Source organism: Schistocerca serialis, chromosome 2, assembly GCF_023864345.2.
Source record: "Schistocerca serialis cubense isolate TAMUIC-IGC-003099 chromosome 2, iqSchSeri2.2, whole genome shotgun sequence".
In the NCBI taxonomy this organism is placed as follows: domain Eukaryota; kingdom Metazoa; phylum Arthropoda; class Insecta; order Orthoptera; family Acrididae; genus Schistocerca; species Schistocerca serialis.
The window spans coordinates 50,402,283-50,425,009 of record NC_064639.1 but is presented as its reverse complement, the minus strand read 5'-3'; positions in this window follow the sequence as shown (position 1 = coordinate 50,425,009).

The window sequence follows — 22,727 nt, the reverse complement described above, 5'->3', positions numbered from 1 at the left end:
GGGCAGTTAGTGTCTGTCTGTCGTCCGGAGTGTTAGCATGTCTTTCGTTCGAATCAATCTTTAAAGCCACTCAGGGAGGGCATCAGAGTCTGCGCGTTAGGCCGCCAGTCTGCTCGAGTTGCTCAGGCAATGGTCATTGGAGGTTCGATCGATCGGTTGGTCGGTCGCGCACTGAGACACAAGATGACTTGTCCGCCTTGAGCGTCGGCGCATGTGAGGTCGCCACGTGAGTCCAGTGGGCTGCGCCGTACAGCGAGGGGTAGTGCCTTCGGGCAGATACGAGAGCAACAGGAGTCAACCCACGACATTGGTCTGGCCGGTGCGTGCTGCGACGCCATAAGACGAGAGATAGGCGCGCCTTCCTGAGTCCGTTGAAGCGGCTGGCAGCGGACGGTTAGGGAGAGCGTTTTGAGGGGTGCTGCGCCAGGTATTCGCCAGAAGTCGCAGTTTATTAGAAGTTAAGTGATTGATGATATGTTGTTTCATTTACTTGTTAAATTCTACTTGTTTTCTTGTGAGGTCACCAGCCGCTTTGTTTTGGGGTCGTCCCACCATCCTTCTCCGTTTGCCCTCCAACGGGAAGGTGTTTATTTATGAATTAGGTGGTCCGGTTTTTCCCTTGTGGAATAAAGACGGGTTAGAGCAACCTGCGGTTCGCGTTGTTCGGTAATCGCCCTATCGATCTGGCGTACGTTAATAGCTGCCTCAGTCATGTTTGTCGGACTCGGTGTGTTAACGAATTTATTTCTTGAAGCGTAACGGCCTAATTCCTGAAAAATGTTTTTATCTTGCCTATCATCTTGAGAGGCGGTATATGTGTACTGTAGAACATGTTTGGCCAACCTTGTATAATTTTATGTAAGATTGCATTTCATGGGCTTTTGTTTAAATGGTCATTTTGGTATATAAAGTTGCGACCCTTCCACTGTAAGACTTTTCTTAGAAGTTAAAATCAAGCTGCAGCTTTGGTGGCAAGTTAATCTTTTAATTTTAGTGTTTTGTACCATTTCCATCCCGCCTACGGGGTGCATAGCTTGTGTGCTTGTGTGAATTGTTAAAACTTTTACTTTAAAGTAATCTGGTGTGTTGCATATTTGCACCAGTGTAGTCTTTCAGAGGTTGTTGTGAGCGGTCGTGACTACAGCCGTGTCAAAAGGGAGCGGCAAGGTTCTCAGCCTGAAAGCTCATACACTCAAAAATTTGTTTCTTTCTGCCTCTGAATTAATTGTTACTTGATATTTAGAGGGTGCTTTCTGCTTATAATTTTAAATCTGTTTCTAAAAAAAAAACTTTTAGGAATAATTTCCCATTTGTTAAAAGAAATTTCATTTTGATTTCATCAGTTACTCCCTGGCAACTACTTCCACGCTCACATAGTGTGATTAAATGTGTTAATGTTCTTGATGAATCGATAGTAAATAAAGTAAATTCTTAAGAAAAAGTTCTGAAGATAAATTTACGGTTAAAACGACAACATAGCTCGCGAGATATTCACTTCTAAACTCACACTACGTCTTCAATGTAGAAGCCACGGAAATCTCACAAGTGCACAAGTCGGCACTCCGAAGTATTTCTATCTGCCACGACCACGCGCAAACCGCTCCACACTCTCCAAGTCTCTGCCGCGACGGTGCGTCCGTCGCGCCGTACTATCTGGGACTTTCCGTGTCCTCTCCCAACCGTTTCCATCCAGTCTTCCCACTGACGAACGCTGTGATTGGCTAGAGCGCTCCCGCCAGTTCTTCAATCCAACGCACATTCATAAACACAATGATACACATTCAAAATATTGGATTTACATTTAAATAACTTGGAATGAAATAAATAGTCCTATGGCTCGACCATAAACACCCTCTAACATACGTTATTAAATACATAAACAAATTAAATAAACATATATGAAAGGAATAGCAAGCAAAAGTAGGCCAGTAGCTTTATGTCTCTGTGCTAACGCAGTAAATATTTGACCAATTTTTTCATCAATAGTATATACCAGATATAAACAAAGACATAGATGAATAAATATATTTATGAGCATGTTGCTACCTTTTTTTTATGTAACTGTGTAGTACTTATGGCCTGACGCGATCGATAGTAATAGGCCACGTTGACCTCCAATAACTCATGTACTATTCAAGTTACACGCCTGTAATTTATACCAATTTAGGTTTACACTAATAGCTTTCTAATGACATGCTGATCGACGCAGTCGGATGAACCGTTTAGGTTTTGGAAATTCGTTGCTGTGTGTTACTTGTCTAATTTATTGTCAGGTGAGGCGTTACTTTCGTTTTGTCTCAGGTTACATAGGAAGTAATTATGTTCTCTATATCGAGATATAAGTTTTTCTTTGATTGCTGGCAGCTTCAATACTTTGCTGGGTGAAAGGAATATTTGACGCATTTGTTTATTTCTTTTCATCATTTCACAAAAAGGTCACACGCCGTTTATATGTATACTCCTTGTTCCATCCTGTATGAGTGTGCATGCGTATGAATGGAAGTCAAATGTAGCGGGAGAATGGACCAAAGGGAACAGTTTAAGGGAATAGCAGTCATTGCCAACATTACAAGAATAACGGCAGGTATGCCAGAGCAGCAGGCAAAGATGAAAACAGGCACGAGGGTAGGTTACAAAGTTGATCCGGGGGTGAGGTGAGTCTCCCCACCACCGCGTCTGAATAGGAACGTTGGTCGGATATTGGCGCGTGGAGAGCACTGTGGGGCCAGCCATGAGACGGACCGGGCGCGGGAGCACAGCAGCTCGCAGATTTGGTGAGATAGAAATGAGGTAATATGGCTAAAAATTCACGACAGGGTATGCTCATAGCACGCATTCAACATATCTTCGTCGGTACAGGTTACGGTTTTAATTTATTTGCAATAGTTTTCTATGAAATGTGTTTGCGAAATTTTGCTTTGTGGTAGTGAGCCTGCAACAGGAACCATAAGTTCATGTAGCTTTTTCCCGAGTTATAAGCTTCACTTTTAGCTCAATGAGTGCAGATTGCGTATCGTATGGTAGATCGAGAAATTTCTGTCGCGAAATTTAATTATTTTTGGTACTTTCTTTGTGAGTTCAGTTTGCACTTCATTTTGGCGCCAATAGTACATCATTTTTGCCCAGAATCTTTTCTCTGATAGAGGTTATCTACCTTCAGCAGTGGCCTACCTTAAATTTCTAGTGGTGTAATTCATGCATGGCGATAAGTGAGTCTTAAAGAATGAATGACGATTTTCTCGCTGAAGACGGTGTGGCCCACTTATGTATTTTTGTGTTATTATGAAATTATGTGTCATATATTTTTTGTATTATTATGAAATTATGTGTCATATATGAAATTATTCGTGTAGTGTTTTCGTTTTGTCATTGTCCTACCCATTAGAGGTAACGCTGATTCAGACATAAGTTTTGCAACTAAAGAAAAATTGTAATGTGTCGGCTTCTAAAGTTTTCATCAAAGTAGAAAATAAATCTATTAAATGAGAGTCAGCATTTCAGTTAAGAAATATTCCCTCAGTCACCTGACACATGAAATGGGTAGGATGTATCTTATTCAGTTTGATCATCTAAATTAAATAAAATATAGAAATAATCTGCAATTTGAATTTAGATAGGCTACCAGCTTCTATAGTGACGGCTTTGAATTCAACCACCCCAGAACGTGTTATCTTAGAGAAACTCCCACCAGTTTCCGTTGCGCACATTTCTAAAATAATTAATTTGTTTACCAAGTAAATCAAATAAGGGTCAAAACATAGATACCATTTCTTATGGGCCTGGTATATTAGCAGCCAGGACGCAAAGTCGAGTAAAATTCTCTAAGGTAGCGCGAGGAGATGGTCACAGAAGTTCAATATAAATTAAAAAATATATAAAGAACCAGCCTACAGCCAACGAGCAGTCATATAGGATAGATACTAAACTTTAAACTAATGAAGATATTGAAAATCTGATTACACCATCAGAATCGTCGTGCAAATAATGATAAGATACATGTTTCTTTTTGAGGAATCATAATTCAATTGGCTACTATTTATTTCTATACGAACTGTGAAGTGTCTGCCATTAAGGTTTCATGAAGTCCGCCAACTTTGGCACTCCCGGCGTGTCTCCTTCATCGACACAGCGACTCCATGGAATTCCCAGCCACGCGGCTGGACTACGCGCTGGGCTCAGCTCAGCTCATGCTCAGCTAACGTTCGGCATCACGTGGCTGCTGCCGGGCCGCGGCCCGCCGAGAGGCCCCTGCGTGGCCACGCCAACTCCGAACTTGGAATATTTCCAGGGCGCCACAACTCGCCCGTTACCTCACATTCAGCAGAACATTAGTGGGCAATTGTTTCATGCTGACGGTAATAGATAATTTTTCTCTTTACGTCAAGATGGTGCCAATGCTGGACCGACAGGCAATCACAGTGGCACAGACGTTAGTTAATAGGTGCACATTGAAGTTCAGAGTGCGACAGAAGACGATAATGTGCAAGGGGAGAACTTAATTCCAGACTTGATGAAGGAATTGTGTCAGACGCAGAGAGTGATGAAATTCCAGTACATCCACAAGCTGATGGAAGGACAGAGAGATTTCATAGAACAATTGGTTCAAATGGTTGAAATGGCTCTGAGCACTATGGGACTTAACATCTGAGGTCATCAGTCCCCTAGAACCTAGAACTACTTAAACCTAACTAGCCTAAGGACATCACACACATGCATGCTCGAGGCAGGATTCGAACCTACTACTGTAGCAGTCGCGCGGTTCCGGACTGTAGCGCCTAGAACCGCTCGGCTGCTAGTAAAAGTAAGGAATTATCTTAAGAGGGAAAAGCGAAACTATGATCATCAGGAGAGGGATGTCCAGATACCTCAGACTCGTTATACATTAACGTCAAGGGACTAGTTATGAGTATCGACTTTGTGGAGTTTATTTGTACAGTTAGTGTAGGATGTAATGTTGATAGTAGTAGGGGTAGACTTACATATTTATTTAAAGTAGTTTTTTCTGTAGAAAAATGAAATGATGGCTGTTCGGAGTCAGCAGTCTTGCTGAAGGGAGCGGAGGTGATCGGGATCCATGTCAGGTTGCCAGACGAAGAAGAATAATGCTAGTATGGGCACTACCGTACCTCTCCGCCAGGGGCGCAATGAGAAGACTAGATGTCATACAGCAGGACCTACGTTTCATTTACCAGTGGCTATGACAGGAGTTACTCTACTTAATGTGACACAGCCACACCTGTACTGGCCACACGAGCCACTAGAGATCTTATCCAAATAGAATTTTATCTTTCTGAACGACACTTGGGAACCAGATGTGGATCACTCCTTAAGGCAAATTATATCAGCCGGTAGAATGGATTCCCAGGACAAGAGGCGACAGGTAGATCGACTGGTTTGATACGTAGTAGTTGGGAATAGCATATTGCGGTGACTGTACAGATAAAGAATGTTGGTGTAATCAAAGCAGAGAAATGGGTGGGATTGAGACCCTACGGACCGGTTCCTTTCCATTGAGGGAAGCGGTGTAAATGGCACTATTCAGTATTTTAGTGTAAGTGACTGAAAGTAGCATGGAGGCTGCTGCGGAGTATTGCAGTGACAGGCTGGCCTCAGCCACACTTTGACGCAGGTAGAGCACGATAACAGATGCTCGGGTGTGTCGTGAAGCGGGGACAGTTGAGCACAGCAGTAAACTGGCTCGCGCAGCAAAGGGCGGTAGAGTAGGTGGCTCGTATCCTCCACACTCGAGCGAGTCTGTTTGTTACGGGACACGTGACTAGACAGCAGGTTTTACAGAAACAAATGGGCAGTAACAGTGTAACAATGAGGCTGAATACGAGGGCAGGACGTCATCCAAATCAGGGAGTAGCCGCACCGTGGCTCCAGAGCACCGCCGGATTGTGAAATGACTAACAACAGCACTAGCAACAGCCTCCGAACGAGACCAGGGTGCGTCTGCCACAGCGCTACGTCCTTCACGGGAATTCGTGCCACGGCCCACTGGTTTGCTTTCCAAAACCGCTGCCACCGATGTTGAGGCCGAGAGAGGTGCCTGGCGTTGTATGACGAACCACAGAGTCCGACAGGTGGGGGTGGAGACCAGCGGACAGCCGCCTCTGCCACCACGGAGCAGAGAGCAGCGGGCCCCCGGCTGCAGGCTGGCGCGTCGCTTCATCGGCCATTTCCACACACAGACACCACCCCTTACGGAGATGCCATTACAATCTGGTCCATACACGGTACTGGTACTCCAAATAAACTTCAGTTCTTGATGTTTAAACCTTAACATGCAGGTCATTAAGAAAATGGATGTCACACACCCACACACACTCATTCGTGAACAGTCTCATACGCACACACACACACACACACACACACACACACACACACACACACACACACACACACACACACGCACGCACGTGAGCACACACACAACACTCTAAATCTGACGTTTGTACTGAAATGTTATGTCCATGTGTCCCTCATGCTATAATTTACTCAATTACTTTATACTCTCTGTCTTTTTTTTGGCTGTTTTGATGCGATGCACGACAGTTTCCTCTGCTGCACTCCAATCTCTTTGTATCGGACCTGAACTCAGAACAACATCATCAGTTACGTGTAGCCTAGTGTAATTCATTTGATTAATATTTTAAAATTAGTTTAACATATTTATCACGCAACACTAATTAAGAATTCCCGATTTCTTCCTTGCTACTATGATCAGTCAGTTCACTTAGTAGTACCTTACGTTAGAAGGGTGTGTTTATTTGCGATGAATAATTGAATACGAGCAATTATGGGATTCAGCAAGACTGTAACCGAAGAAACGCTTCACGGAGCTCTTGACGCGTTACTTTTGTCGATCTCGAGCTTTCGACGACTTCCTCCATCATCATTGCCAGGAGCTTCCACGTCAGCAGGCTGTTACGAATTTTTATTGGACTTCACGAAGCCACGGAACTTCCGTCCGCTATCAGAAAATATGGCTATGTTTATGACTGAACAACGTTGGTAGTGATGCTGATTTCGATACATGGTGAATTACTCTATTGGTTTCTTTGTTGCCTTTCAGCATCAAGCACCTGTTTCCATGCTGCACCACTAAGGGCGTGACCACTGTCCCGGTTAAAGGTCTTGTTATTCATTATGATCCGAACAGCTTCTCTGATTACAGTAAGAACAATTTCACAACGTTCCACAGAACAACAACAGCCATATTACAGATCGCCGTTTCGACAATTGTGGGCGAACACCAGACTCATGAACAAAAATGCGATTTTGTTTCATAAAACAAAAGCATTATCCTATTTATCTACGTACTGGCGTTCTGTCGACAAAGGCAGCGGCTACACCTTTAAATGTGCTCGGAAACGGGCGCTCCATGTTGAAAGGCAACGAAGCAGTCTGTTGATTCACCCACGATCAACCAAAATCATCATCGCTACCAACGTTCTTCAGTCATATACACAGAAATACACCCTGGTATGTCATGGAAGTTACGCTCATTCGTGACATCTCCGTGTCAAAATTTGGATAACCAATGTACCTAATCGCCTCCTGAAAGCCAATCTCCTTACAATGTCGACCGATGAAGGCTTCGAAAGCTCGGGGCTGAAATATCTAACGCGGCAAGAATTCCGTCAAGCATACACTCAAGAACGTCGCAGCGGAAGAACTGCTATCTCAAACAGGTAACTGGAACGTAGATAGAAAGCATTTATTGTAGCTCAACCAACAGGGAAGGTTGGATGACGACGTATAGTGAAAGCGAATATTAAAACCGTCTCTTCGAGGAAGAAGGAAAAGAGGACGCTCTTCTGGAGCGTAGATGGACTGAGGCATATGCGGCAATGCTCGTCGAGGTCTCCAGGGTGGACCCAGAACACGCAGCGCCTAAGAAAGACCAGGGGTGGAGGGGAGGGGCGGTGATGACACGTCATGGGGTTCAAGACCCATCTGCTAAGACATTTTACTAAACACGTTTAAGTATTTACATACAACAAACTCCAATTTTTTCAGCTAACTTTCAGAGATTAAGAAGTACCAGAACTATGAGTCTGGCAAGGAATTCTAAAGCCACGTACACACTGAGCCTGAAATAAGTTTTCAAAACATGTTTTCGGCTACTTGATGTGGACACCATTTGGAAACTCGTTTGAAAACATGGTACGAAACCCAGAAACATCCATCCGTAGCAGTGTCGGTACAGATCAAAGGAAACAATGTTTCAGGCTAGCTGCAACTTGTCATCAAATATTCAAATGTGTGTGAAATCTTGTGGGACTTAACTGCTAAGGTCATCAGTCGCTAAGGTTACACACTACTTAACCTAAATTATTCTCAGGACAAACACACACACACCCATGCCCGAGGGAGGACTCGAACCTTCGCCGGGACCAGCCGCACAGTCCACGACTGTGGCTCCCCCAGACCGCTCGGCTAATCCCGCGCGGCTCTTGACATCACTGCACGGCATGTGTATGTGTGTGTGTGTGTGTATGTGTCATCAACTGTTAAGTGCTGCTGTGTTTACTATAATATCGTTTTCGCTTTTTTTTCTAAAACAGTTTAGTGGTCAAGGCAGCAGATTGTTGATTTAATTGCCATGTACCAGAGGGAGGATTGCTTGTGGAACGTCCGGAGCAAGGAATATAAAAACATTGTTATAAAACATGATGCACTTGTAAAAATTGCAGCAGCTTTTGGCACGGGCAAGGGAAGTGTAGAGAAAAAGATGCGATCGCTCGTGGTTCCTTACAGGCGTGAGAAAAGAAATATTACTTCCAGCAGACCATCTAGTAGTGGTGCAGACACTGTATATGACTCTAACTGGTTCGGCTATCGGCCGCTGCAGTTCTTGGATGATGTTCAGGAGCCGAAGGAGCAACAGATACTGTGGATAATCGGGTACGAAAATTATGCTTGTTTGTTTTTATTTGTATTTTATGGTATACAGTCACATTCACGCATAGTTATTTTGCCACAGTACACTTCCTTGTAGGCTTAAAAAATAGTTAGCAAACTCATCTCGAATTTGTTTATTCGTAGAAGCAACTTTCCTTGGTATATTCTGTGCTGCAATGAAAACTGATGCAGTGTCATCTCGTCTCCATGTACCTGGAATCATCTCACCTGTTTGTAAATCGTAGCTTCCACGTGGGGTGTACTGGTTGCTTGTCTCAGCATTTCCCCTTAAAAGGTTGTGGAGACATACAGCTGTAAGTGTGACAGTTTTTGCCTTCTCCGGTTGTAGCAAAATAGGTTTTCTAAACACACAAAAATCTGAAGCTATAATGGCGAAAGTGTTCAACCATTCTGGCCCTAGAAATTCTGTAATTAAAAACTCTGTCTTTTGAACCTTTAAGATGTTTTCCAGCGTATGGTTTCATAATGTTTTCCTGTAAGGGAAAAGCATCGTCTGCTATGGTAGGGCCTTTGTGCCACCAGGTAAGCGTTCAGCTTGTGGCAAGATAAGTTTCTTTTTGTTAATTAACTCACTTCTGCTCGCGTTTTTGAACTGACCACCATCTGATATTCTGCCTTGGTAGCCGATATCTGCGTACAAAAATTTGTAGATGGCACCGACGACAGCAAGCAGCACAATGCTGAATGAACCTTTATAATTATAATATTCACTTTCACTACCAACAGGGCACTGTAGCACGATATGTTTCCAATCAATTGCTCCGACCCAATTGGGGAACTGAAGAATCTGTGAGAACGAACATGCTGTTTCACGCCAGTCGTTTTCAGTCGCAGGTATCTGAAAAGAAATAAATTTGATTTTAGGATTTCGTACATTCGCCAGAGGGCATAAATGAAGACGAAGAGTTTGCGGCTGGACCTCCCAGTCCTCCACCACGAAAAATTAGGATGGGCCAGAAAAAAATATATGCAGCAGTCCTACAAGTTTGCGTCTCAGTTATTAACTAAAGTGCTGCAAAAACAAGAAGAGAACAAGAACGATGAATGTAGTACATATGGCCACTATGTGGCATCAGTGTTACGGAGATTGCCAGAGTTAGAACGAGCAAAAACTATGGCTTTGCTTAATGAAGTGTTAATGAAACAAAATGTAGCGTGTTTGGAAAGTCAGCAGCAGACAGTGGGTACGAATGTGGCAGGGCCGTCATCACCATCAAGTAATAACTCCCGTGTTACATTTACGAGTCATGAAGACAATGATAACACAATCGAAGAAGTTGTCTTTGATGAGATATGTAATGTAATTGACAAATAATAACATTTCGAAAAAATACTTATTTAACGATGTTTTTCATTTACTTACCTTTAGATAATCCTTCCACCAGAGCTCCACATACTTCTCATACTGTTTGAGTATTGCTTCCTTCGAAATTCGAAATAAATGCGCAAGGCTTTGAAATGAATCGCCTGTTGCCAGAAAACGAAGAGTAACTGCAAGTCTTTGATTGACCGAAATCGCTTTCCTGAAATTCACGTCTTTTTTTGAAACAAATGGTTGTATCATATTTGCCAGATATTCAAAATCGGCCAGAGCCGTCTTCCATACTCAGCTCACGTAGCAATTTATTTCCGCCAGATCTTCTATAGAATGTTTTTCTCCACCAACGACGAGGACACCTTTCATTCTGTTTGTGCGAACCTTCTAGTATTAATAATGCAGCACCACATACCATTATTATTTCTTCGACACCAGACATAAGGCAGTGGCAGACGATACGAACGCAGTAATACAAGGAGCACTGTAGACGGTGTGAACACACCGAGAAATGTTTGCCGCCAGTGCGGACGGAAACAGAGACCAGAAACAAAGGCGGAAACATTTGTCAAACATCGCAGAAAACAATGTTTCCAACAGAAACATGTTTCCAATGGCAGTGTGTACGCGGCTTAGAAAATCGCAACCTACTGGATATAATGTATCGGCTGCTTGTCTAACTGGCTTACGGCCGGACCGGTGAAATTCCAAACAGGGTAACGCGCGTATACAACGGCCGACCGATATGCTTTCAACACGTCAGTCATGGTTTCCGAAGCCTCAGGCACAGCCCGCAAACCACACAGAGGAAGGAATGACAGAAACGGAAAGTGCCTCCACTAAGACAAACAACATAACAGAACCGCTGACTTCCGGACGCAGACGCAAACGAACGAAATAAACATGATGCACTCAATGTACCTGCTTATATAGCCGTTGTGTGACAACCCTTGTTCACTATCGCAGTGCTAACAGATAGAATGAAGACGGTGAGTACACTTCGAGTAGCCGGCCGCGGTGGCCGTGCGGTTCTAGGCGCCTCAGTCCGGAACCGCGCGACTGCTACGGTCGCAGGTTCGAATCCTGCCTCGGGCATGGATGTGTGTGCTGTCCTTAGGTTAGTTAGGTTTAAGTAGTTCTAAGTTCTAGGGGACTGATGACCTCAGATGTTAAGTCCCATAGTGCTCAGAGCCATTTGAACCATTTGAACACTTTGATTTTGTGTTGTATCAATCAGGACGTCTACAAAGTAGTTCTGGTTTCCTGTAACTGCGGTTGATAAGTGAACAGCATAAAATCAAATCTTCTTGGACGCGTAATGTCCAGATCATATAATTTTGCAAAATGCAGTTTCTTGATAACCATGCTCTGGTGTAAACAAATTACTGTTATTATGATAAAACATTTTTGTAATTCATTTTTATCATTAAAATGTAATGGAAGACCAAGAAAGAAGCGCTCAGATTAGAAAGCATCTGAGACAGGGACTTAGCGGTTCGCCCAAGCTCTTCTCTCTATACATATAAGAGACAGTGAGGAAAATAAAAGAAAAAAAATCAGGAGTGGGATTAAAATTCGCGGTGAAAAGACACAACGTGAGAAGGCCGCCGCTAATAACAATGTTCCCAGGCAGGCAGGGCTACCGCTAGGAACTCGCGGGGTAGCCAGAACTAGACATTCCTAGATGCATATGCAGATAATGTCCCAATGGCATTCTATGACACACAGCGTGGGAAACAAGCTGCAAGGGAGCCCGTAGGGTTCCATCTTCTAAGTACTTTACAGAAATACAAGACGTGATTGTAGACACAATTCTGCAGGCTTCCACTGCATTTTAGAACTGCAGAGAAATTCTCGGTTGTCACAGTGGCAAAACTCACGAAACCTCCACCACAAATGACGGCGTTTAGGAGCGTGGTGGAAGATAGGCAGAAGAACACACCTGATGTTTTCCGTTCGGACCGCATGGGCGACGTTTCGTCGCGGAGACATAGAAAGGTATCCGATGCAGCCTGGCACCTCTTTCGCTGTTTTCTGAGTAAGTGTCGCGTTTAGCATTTGCGTTGTTTTTCTCCTGTTCTGTTTACAATCTACTAATTTATTCCGCAAATTGAGTTTGCTTCTTGTTGTAAGTTTTTGTACTGGGATTGCATTTGCGAACTGCTCGGACTTTGAAAAGATATTGGCTTTTTGAGTATCTTCTATATAGCATACTGGTTCCTTCAGCATTTATACAGCCCTTTCAAAATAGACAGAAAGTTTGTCATGCTGCTGATTTACGCAATTCTATCCGTAATTCCTGGCACCGTAGTTTTTATCCTTGACATAGTGAACTGTTACTGCAGTTACCTTCATCTGTGAATCTTTCTTGTTGGGTCAATAAATTTTAACCAATACTATCATTTTTCTATCCTACAACTATCTGATGAGGTCAGCCTTCTACTCTTAGTTAATGTCATTAGTCGGTTCTGTATAACGAAGTTGTGCACTCTCTGTATCATCGTCCCGGTGTAAAACAAGTCCCATTTCTAGGAATAATTTTGATTAATCACGAAAGTTAAGTGTTACATTTCACTTTTCATGCAATCTTTTACTTGATTTTTGGTAATGAAACCGCATCTGCATTTGCAGTGAGCAGCGCGAGTGATTGTCGTTGCCAATGTCGTCCTATGTGGTGTAAATGTACAAGGCGTAGAGCAGATTGTAGAGGTAGTCGTGTTTTGAACTCTTTAAGTGTGACAGGAAGCTTCCACTCATTACTGACGAGCCATAGAAAACGATACTATCCTAACATCAAACGTCGACCTTATTCTGAGGAAGAGATTTCTGGGAATGCTGGTTTGGGGAACAGAATTTTATGGAAGTGAATAATAGACTCGAGGAAAACTGGAACAGAATAATATTCAAGCGTCTGATAGGTTGAAGATCAGGTGAACCTTCAAAATGAGGTATAAGGACGCCTCCACATAACCTACGAGAAGAGCAACATGAGAAGGAGGCTGAAATGAAGAAGCGACCAGTCTATTAACCCAATGGCTTATACAGCCTGCTCAGAGCCTGCCGCAGGGTTTCCCAAGTCCGTTACTACACTGCCGGCTGTAAGACGGGCCGAGCAGCTATCGCTTTTTTTTTAGCGTTTCTTGTTCTCTGTTAGTAGATTGTATGACATGTTATACAGGGTGAGTCACCTAACATTACCGCCGGATATATTTCGTAAACCACATCAAATACTCACGAATCGATTCCACAGACCGAACGTGAGGAGAGGGGCTAGTGTAATTGGTTAATACAAACCATAAAAAACGCACGGAAGTATGTTTATTAACACAAACCTAATTTTTTTGAAATGGAACCCCGATAGTTTTGTTAGCACATCTGAACATATAAACAAATACGTAATCAGTGCCGTTTGTTGCATTGTAAAATGTTAATTACATCCGGAGATATTGTAACCTGAAGTTGACGCTTGAGTACCACTCCTCCGCTGTTCGATCGTGTGTATCGGAGAGCACCAAATTACGTAGGGATCCAAAGGGAACGGTGATGGACCTTAGGTACAGAAGAGACTGGAACAGCACATTACGTCCACATGCTAACACCTTTTTATTGGTCTTTTTCACTGACGCACATGTACATTACCATGAGGGGTGAGGTACACGTACACACGTGGTTTCCGTTTTCAATTACAGAGTGGAATAGAGTGTGTCCCGACATGTCAGACCAATAGATGTTCAATGTGGTGGCCATCATTTGCTACACACAATTGCAATCTCTTGCGTAATGAATGTCGTACACGCCGCAGGACATATGGTGTAATGTCGCCGCAGGCTGCCACAATACGATGTTTCATATCCTCTGAGGTTGTAGGCACATCACGGTACACGTTCTCCTTTTACGTACCCCACAGAAAGAAGTCCAGAGATGTAAAATCAGGAGAACTGGCTGGCCAATTTATGCGTCCTCCACGTCCTATGAAACGCTCGTCGAACATCCTGTCAAGGGTCAGCCTAGTGTTAATTGCAGAATGTGCAGGTGCACCATCATGCTGATACCACATACGTCGACGCGTTTCCAGTGGGACATTTTCGAGCAACGTTGACAGATCATTCTGTAGAAACGCGATGTATGTTGCAGCTGTTTGGGCCTCTGCAATGAAGTGAGGACCAATGAGGTGGTCGCCAATGATTCCGCACCATACATTTACAGTCCACGGTCGCTGTCGCTCTACCTGTCTGAGCCAGCGAGGATTGTCCACGGACCAGTATTGCATGTTCCGTAGATTCACTGCCCCGTGGTTTGTGAAACCCGCTTCATCGGTAAACAGGTAGAACTGCAACGCATTCTCTGTTAATGAACATTGACAGAATTGCAGTCGATGATTAAAGTCATCACCATGTAATTGCTGATGTAGCGACACATGAAACGGGTGAAAGCGGTGACGATGCAGTATGCGCATGACACTACTTTGACTCAGTCCACCGGCTCTCGCAATGTCCCGTGTACTCATGTGTGGGTTCATACCAACAGCAGCTAACACACCAACTGCCCCCGCTTCTCCTGTGACGGGCCTGTTACGGACCCGTGCTACGACCATACCTGTTGCATACAGTTGGCGGTAGATGTTTCGCAATGTGCGGCACGTTGGATGCTCTCTGTCCGGATACCGTTCTGCATACACCCTGCAGGCTTCAGCTGCATTTCGTCGACTCTCGCCATAGATGTGTATTACCTCCGCCTTTTCACAGTTCGAATTCATCATGGTCACAGTTCCTACAACACTGCACTATCACAGACGTCTGGTAACTCGGTGTACTACAGTTGGTCTGCGTGCGGAGACGAATGCACAATAACAATAGCAGCAAGCGCTACATGCGGACACTGCGGCAGCTAGACCAAACCACAACAGTGCACTACAGCCACACTCGTAAACACGGTCGTCATCGTAAACATGTCCCTGCAGATGCTGCTCGCCGACCGTGGCCCGTGTTTGTTACAACACGCAACTGAACGTCGGAGGTTTCAAGCGTCAACTTTAGGTTACAATATCTCCGGATGTAATTAACATTTTACAATGCAACAAACGGCACTGATTACGTATTTGTTTATATGTTCAGATGTGCTAACAAAACTAACGTGGTTCCATTGTAAAAAAACGTAGGTTTGTGTTAAAAAACATACCTCTGTGCATTTTTGTATGGTTTGTATTAAACAATTACACTAGCCCCTCTCCTCACGATCGGTCTGTGGAATCGGTTCGTAAGTATTTGATGTGGTTTACAAAATATATCCAGCGGTAGCGTTAGGTGACTCACCCTGTATGCTAGTGGAAAGCTGAGGACGCAACATATTTAGTGGCGTATTTCGCACTCGATATCTTTCGATATTTTTCATGTTATAAGCAATTTTTTAAATATTGTTAAGTTTACCCCCACTCCCCTTCCACCCTAGAAATGCTATCAAGAAAATACCATCCAGGAACTATGTAGTGCGCAAAGGAAGGAAGAAGAAAAGTGATACATGGTATGAGTGTGAGTAAAGTGTAGTGCCGTTCCAAATGCCTGTATTTTTCTGGTATTCCACACTAACAAAAACTTCTAAAACACTGTTATTTTCACTACTCATCAACTGAATAAATAGCATGGATAGATTTCTAAGGAATTTCTATCCAAAAAATTATATCATTTTGAGAAAAGTGTGTAGGACAAAATATGCTAATTTAGGATATGAGTTTCATGGTACCTGAGAGTGCAGTTGAGGGAAAACTTGGGAGACGTATAAACGAGAAAAAGAGATCAACACTATTAGAATTGTAGGTATCTGTCACACATTAAAACTTAGGATGACAGTAAGGTTATAGGTTTGTGGGGCACAGAAACAATAACAAACTTAGGCGTCTCTCAGAGTAGAACCAAGGATCGGTTCGTGGTGGAGACCAGGTGGACAGAAGGAGGTGAGCAGTTCGAAGAGGTAACAGCAAGAAGAAGCTGTGAAAGTAACATTTGATCTTTTGCTCAACAACAAAAAATATTTGTTAACTATTAAAAAAATTAAGAACGTCGATAACTTCTCTTCTACGGGCAGATATTTTGGAGCATGTGAAATGTAGGGGGAAAATATGTTTATCTTTTTGTTAAATCTGTGTTTCACGTGTAACACGAGTGCTGACAAAAGCTACAATACTCACCAGATTATCTTTGAGCCTCAGTGCGGCTTAGTTTACTGAAAATGAGCGGTATGTTGCTATGCTCATAACCGAAGCATTTACACGTAGACTATAAAAAGATTCGTCTCACGTCATTTCAGCAGAACTGTGGAATATGTAACCGAGTGAGCAGCTGAACACATCGCGATACGACGCTGATGGTAATGTAGATGTATTTGCTTATTCTCGGAAACCATTTATTGCCTCATGATGACATAATGAGCCAAAAATCAGTTCATAATAAATCAATGCTGCTGCAATTAGCCCAGTTTCTGCGTGTGGTCCATTAAATTTAGCTTACTCTTTTTTTTCTCAGTAAGTTATTTTCTGCTAGGCATTTTACAATCAATTCCTTATTGTAAGTATATGAGAAACAACTTTTCGATCAGTGGCAATGTAATCAGTGAAACATCTGTTTCTCGAAACTGAACTCTAGTATGATTGTTCTTGTTGTACCTGCATTTGCTTATCATTATTAAACATTGAGAGAAAAAGTATTTACAGCAATCAGCCGTTGTGTGCATTTTTCTCATGACACACGTTTATTGAGAAGGAAGCATTCCGCACGCATTCTTTGCCAACGCTGTTCTCCGTTTAATAGGCAGCGCAGGTTTCGCTATCTTGGCCGCTCGTGATGGGGCGGGCACTCTTTGAATACGGGAGCGTCACGGAATTGGAACCCTGCGCGCTGATAAGCGCCGCTGTGGTACCAGAAACTCCCACTAGTGGCTGCTGCACCCCTGGCTCCAGCAGCTGCCTGCTGTTTGCTGCTACCTGTTACGGCGCGCAGCGCCTGCCACCCGCTGCCTCCCACCTCCCCAGACTCCCTCACTGCAGACCGCTGCTGGTAGGCAAAGGTTTTCGAACCTCAGCGTTCTCTCGCGTGTCCCTGGTGATAACCACACGGCAATCTGCGAGTAAATGCAACGGGAGAGGATGGACCCCTACATGAATTTGTAACAAACAAAGCGGAGCCTTATTCCAAATGCAATGGAGTACTCGGCTCGTCTTCAGTACAGATTGCATTCCATTTTTTTTTCGATATTGGCCGTTTATTCTGAAAGTTCATACAGCTCTGTAAAAAAAGGGAACTCTCGTGAAAAATGCGCCAAAAAGAGGAAAACATTTTCTTATATTCCGTTTTCCTTACCGTATTTCGCCGGTTCTTTATCGGTGTTTACTTTTACCTTTTGAACAACATTCGAACCGTATGATATGTGACGACAACGAGACCGCTTTTGTCACAACTTAAGTTGCACGTTTCATTACAAGCGATATTGTAAAACGGAAGCGTCCATGAAATTACTTTGTTTCTGTTACCGGTTTCCTAATTCCTAACCGCTATCTCTACCATCTGGTGAGCAAGATGTATGAAACAGGCGAAATACCCTCAGACTTCAAGAAGAATATAATAATTCCAATCCCAAAGAAAGCAGGTGTTGACAGATGTGAAAATTACCGAACTATCAGCTTAATAAGTCACACCTGCAAAATACCAACACGAATTCTTTACAGACGAATGGAAAAACTAGTAGAAGCCAACCTCGGGGAAGATCAGTTTGGATTCCGTAGAAACACTGGAACACGTGAGGCAATACTGACCCTACGACTTATCTTAGAAGAAAGATTAAGGAAAGGCAAACCTACGTTTCTAGCATTTGTAGACTTAGAGAAAGCTTTTGACAATGTTGACTGGAATACTCTCTTTCAAATTCTAAAGGTGGCAGGGGTAAAATACAGGGAGCGAAAGGCTATTTACAATTTGTACAGAAACCAGATGGCAGTTATAAGAGTCGAGGGACATGAAAGGGAAGCAGTGGTTGGGAAGGGAGTAAGACAGGGTTGTAGCCTCTCCCCGATGTTGTTCAATCTGTATATTGAGCAAGCAGTAAAGGAAACAAAAGAAAAATTCGGAGTAGGTATTAAAATTCATGGAGAAGAAATAAAAACTTTGAGGTTCGCCGATGACATTGTAATTCTGTCAGAGACAGCAAAGGACTTGGAAGAGCAGTTGAATGGAATGGACAGTGTCTTGAAAGGAGGATATAAGATGAACATCAACAAAAGCAAAACAAGGATAATGGAATATAGTCTAATTATGTCGGGTGATGCTGAGGGAATTAGATTAGGAAATGAGACACTTAAAGTAGTAAATGAGTTTTGCTATTTGGGGAGCAAAATAACTGATGATGGTCGAAGTAGAGAGGATATAAAATGTAGGCTGGCAATGGCAAGGAAAGCGTTTCTGAAGAAGAGAAATTTGTTAACATCCAGTATTGATTTAAGTGTCAGGAAGTCATTTCTGAAAGTATTCGTATGGAGTGTAGCCATGTATGGAAGTGAAACATGGACGATAAATAGTTTGGACAAGAAGAGAATAGAAGCTTTCGAAATGTGGTGCTACAGAAGAATGTTGAAGATTAGATGGGTAGATCTCATAACTAATGAGGAAGTATTGAATAGGATTGGGGAGAAGAGAAGTTTGTGGCACAACTTGACCAGAAGAAGGGATCGGTTGGTAGGACATGTTCAGAGGCATCAAGGGATCACCAATTTAGTATTGGAGGGCAGCGTGGAGGGTAAAAATCGTAGAGGGAGACCAAGAGATGAATACACTAAGCAGATTCAGAAGGATGTAGGTTGCAGTAGGTACTGGGAGATGAAAAAGCTTGCACAGGATAGAGTAGCATGGAGAGCTGCATCAAACCACTCTCAGGACTGAAGACCACAACAACAACAACAACCGCTATCAGATATGACTGTTACACCAAACAGTTAGCAAGGGATTGGTTGCGTTGCAGTATTTGTATTATTGACGTGTTGGACCTTCTGAACAATGTTTAAATTCTACACGTGTACTCTTGTGAGACAGATTGCGGTAAGACAGGATGACAACCGATACATATAATTCGAGCTGTAAACTGAGAAAGCACTGACGGAAACGAAAGATCTTGATAGACATCTTGGGCATAAAAGTACGAGGTGAAATCTGGATACACACTTCAAGGCAGGACTGTATGAGAATGTCGAGCATGATACGAAAGAAAAGAGTGAAATTTGCCAGCACTTCATGACAGTTTAAGACAAGACATTGACCAAGAACGTAATGAACACCACTTGCTTTACAGGGGACAATTGGATGAAACAAATTTGGGGAACAGGAAAGCCGGAACAACTGAAAAAGTCCCTGTACTACGCTGCAGGATATTCCAGCTGTGGGATACGATAGTACCTGGCCTGGTGCTCGAACCAGAATTAAGATCACAGAAGCAAGGAGACCTAGCAGGAGCGAGAGAATAATGAATTATTGGGAAGAAAGTTCCAGTACTGAAGAAGTAACACATCATCGTAAACGGTGGAAAAGATCAAACAAACAAATATATATATAAGGTTTACAATGTCTGACAAAAATGTGAAGCATTCACAAGACAGTTTGGGATGCGAGAGTAACTTCGTACAATTATGAACTATCACCAAGTATGTAAATCATTAGAACTGCAATTGTCTGTCACGTTTAGAATTGGCACTGCATTAATATTGTTCGTGTTTAGTGTTGTTACCGAGCTTGACAGGGTACATATGAGGCGCGTACGGCGTCACATGTTGAGTGATCCGCTTGCACAGACCTTAGTGCCTTTTCATGACTGTTTTAAAACTTCGTTTAAATCGTCTATGTGATAGGCAGCAGGTCCAATTTCCACAATTTCATTTTCACCATTAGTCTTCAGATGCAGTTAATTGTTAACCTCTGTAATATTTGGGATGGTGTTATATGTCTCCAGTCCAATCAGTGTGATACTCCAATCCCCAATGCTTAAATCAGTTCGTTGGAAGTAATTCACACTTAGTGCTGACGATTAATCTTTTAAAGTGAGAGTGTACGACACTGCATCTAAACATCAACTTTGAATGGATGCCTACCTGCCCACTCTGGTAGAGCTGTTAGGGAACTTTTCTTTATGGAGAGACCTAGTTCTTTCTTGTATGGTTTCAAGTAGAGCCCTTTTCTAATGGCTGTTGCCTCCATTATGCGGTTATGTCTTCGTCCCTTCTGCAGTTGCTCCTGAGGGTTTTGTGCATTCTTGAATTTCTTGGCAATAGCCGCAACACCCCTAGACAGTAAACGCACCGGCTACAGACCAGCTAGGGCAGGAATGAAAAAATGAATAATTCCACCCGACGTCTTGTATATTGGTAGAACCCTGTGGGCGTTTAATCGATCTTCTTTTTCTCGCTCCTTTCTGCTTCAGGGCGCTTTTAGCCGCATACATCGCTGTTAAGATGTAGATTTTCGTGAATCCTTTGGTCGTCATCTTCTTCCTTTGCGCCCTACGTGCAGAGCTCAAAACCTGGCTGTACTTCTTTACACTGAAGCCCAACTTAACTTTACCAAATTTAGTTTTTTCAACTGTAAATGCTGCAATGCATTGACCTGTACCAACATCCCTTCTCGCACGTATTCCCTTAGCTTTATCAGCTAAAGTTCGATAGGTGGTTTGAAGATCTTTAATTGCTATGAATATCACGTCGTGTTCCATACACGCTTTGTCGAGCATATTTATCCCATCACCGCGTGGCAATCGTTTTTGAAGTTTTGGTTCAGGCCCACAACAGTTACATTCAGGACGTGTAATTCGGCTGCTCTGATTGTTTGTCGAGAATATCGCCTCCTCGTCTGATGTGTCTCCTATCACACATGGTATGGCTGCGTTCTGCGCACCCTGTTCAATAAAAAATCGTCAGCGTCGATCTGGGTCTTTTGTGATACGGGAAACCCATGCCATTTAACCAACGCTCTATTCCCCCGACTCGGTGTGACCCTCTCTATGAGCTACACATCTTGATCTGAGATCTTCTGTAACTCTTTTGTATAAAAGCATCGTGCAAATCAGTGCCACTGCTGTCATTTAAGAGGTAGCTTGTAGGATTTGGTCTCTGCACTTTAGAAACTGTGAGTATCTCGGCTGACCAGTTTGATATGTATGACTTCTCAAATTCTGCCTCGTGTCTTGAAATACGTACTAAATCACCCACATTACATTGCTGTTTGCGTGGATCTAGCAGTTTAATACGATTGTGTACTGTATCTAGATGTCTATTATCACGAACATCGATTGATCTCATTTTTATTGTTCAATGTTTGATTTCATTATACTGTGCAATTATTTGCGGGAGGATATCGATCTGTTTGCGTGAGCCATGAAGATTGAATGGCATCTACATTTGGACTTTCACTGTTCTGTTCAGATATTTCACAACGCTCGCCTTCAGGTGGCTGAATGTCGAGAAGTGATGTATTCCATACCGCTCCACCACAGTCTAGAAATACCTATTGTTAAACTCGCCGCCCTGATCTGTTTGAAGGCTCTATGGGCTTCCATTGTTCCCCATCTGCAGCAATCGCTCAGACACATGCGTGGCATCCTTCCCTCTTTTCTCTTTCGCGGGTAATACCCAGGCAAATTTAGAATAAGAAACAATGACCTTTAAAATATATTTGAATCCGTTATTCAGTCCTGAATATTCGCTCATGTCGAGAAGATCTGCCTGCCAAAGTTTGTCCAATGCTTTAATCATAACATGCCTTCAAGGATATGTTTCGCGTGCTGGTTTGTGCAGTTCTCGAACTACTGTCTGCATACTTATTCTATGATACCTCTCTCTCTCTCTAAGTTCAGAGATTATTGTAAAAACTTCAATCGAATGAGCCGTATCACCAGTTGCAGCTGATGCCGTGAGCGGCCGTTGCCGATCTGTTAGCCCACTAGCTTGTAGTAATATACAAGAAATATATACTGCGGGAATGAATTACAAACTCTTTTATGCTGAATGTCAGTACCAACAGCGCTGTTATCTCTTTCACATCCGATATAGGACTTGTATTTTACATTGCTTTGTCTTTTTGCACTGGTATGCAGATCAGTCAGAAGCAATATTTCACGATACATTTCCAGAGCTTACAGTTTTTATGGATCTTTGGAAATCAACGTTCACTATACAAGGTGTTCTTCCTATCCCTTATCCCTATCTGTATTGTTTTTTCATATAAGCTGTAGGCTGCATGGTAATCATGTATAGAATGGTGGGCTCCATGTGGTTCCCAAGTTGTGCAGCGACCGTAAACCATAAAATTACCAAATATGTAGCAAACAGTCGCAAAATCATATTTTATTTATTCACTTTTGCAAATCGATTTCAACTGATTAACAGCCATCATCGATGCTTTCAACCAATATGTGTCTTGAACAGTAATACTGTCTTAAGCAGAGGTCAAACATA